This window comes from Nanorana parkeri, unplaced genomic scaffold (assembly GCF_000935625.1).
Source record: "Nanorana parkeri isolate BGI_ZX_2015 unplaced genomic scaffold, ASM93562v1 scaffold1380, whole genome shotgun sequence".
NCBI lineage: Eukaryota > Metazoa > Chordata > Amphibia > Anura > Dicroglossidae > Nanorana > Nanorana parkeri.
Window position 1 is genome coordinate 324,139 of NW_017307648.1, and position 1,336 is coordinate 325,474.

Sequence of the window (1,336 nt, forward strand, 5' to 3'; positions counted from 1 at the left end):
AGCGCTGGCTTCGCTGGTACCGCTGATTCTCTCCCGCAGCTCTTCAAGTTCCCACTTATGCCACCACCGGCCCAGGGAATGGTCACAACCTGGTCTTATTTTCGGGGTGTGTCTTATATGTGAGCAATTCCCAAAAATTGTACCAGGTCTTAATTTTGGGGTAGGTCTTATTTTCGGGGAAACAGGGTAGTCGGTCTCTGGATACAGCGCAGGATGCCTGCCATGACCAGCGGACGGGCACTACTGCAGGAACTTGTTTCCTCCCAGCGCAGGGATCTTATAAACCGAGACCAGTCACAATTGAGAGCCTATGAGAGGATTGTCAAAGTGTAAATCCCAGAACCAGTTGCCTGACATTAGACCCAGCAGGGGCCACTGAAGCTTGTCTTGCTGCTGCAAGGATGCTACTCCATTCCATCCCGTGGTGGGTCTTTGTTGCTAAGATCTCTGTGCTAGGAGGAAACACGTTACCTTTTGTCATACAGATGCAGAGAGTGCCCTCTTGTCAATTGTAATAACCTTCGGTGAAGTTTAGTAGCTGTAGTCAAAGTATAATTGCATCTTCCATCTTTGTTCTTCTTCTTGACACTTGTGTTGTGCTTCTTCTACAAGGTTCCTGTATCAGTGGAAAACATACAGATGTACCCTTTAGCTAAACAACTAATGACAGGTTCATCTTGTGGAGAAATCTGGATTATCTGACACAAAATCACTGATGTCAAAGTAAGTTCTGAACCCCCCCATTGCCCCAGTGCAGCTGTATTTATGAACCATGTATATCTACCCCTTTAGCTTTATTCATTTTGTCTCAGGACGAGTCTGGAGCTGAGAGTTGGAGGTAATAGGCCCCTTGATGACTGACAGCTGTTGCTCTTCCAATTGCCTGGCCTCTTTTTGAAAACATGGTCGGTCTCCCAGCTTCTGGGGCCTCATGTGCACAGACGCATGGGGTTGTAGAACGTAAATTGCAGGCGTATTTTTGCACCCAGTATACACAGCTGTGTTATACAGCCACCCATAGTAGTGAAGGTGTGTAGCAGGCCCTACAACCGTTGAAGCTGCTACTTGTGTAAACCCACACATGCAAAAAGCCATCCAAACCTGGGTGCAGACTAGCTGTTTAAAGACAAGTAGCAGAGGTTCAATGGCTCTCATGCCATTGGCTCTGTTGAATGATGTACGTTCAAAAACTATGCACACACTGTGTCAAGTAGTAAATCAATCCACCACTGCTCAAGGAACACCTAGCTACCTCTGGAGGAGCACAAAGGTTCCACAGAAACCTAGTTGAATAGGTTGGCAAAGGATAATGATTGGGTTATAGAAATCAGGATCC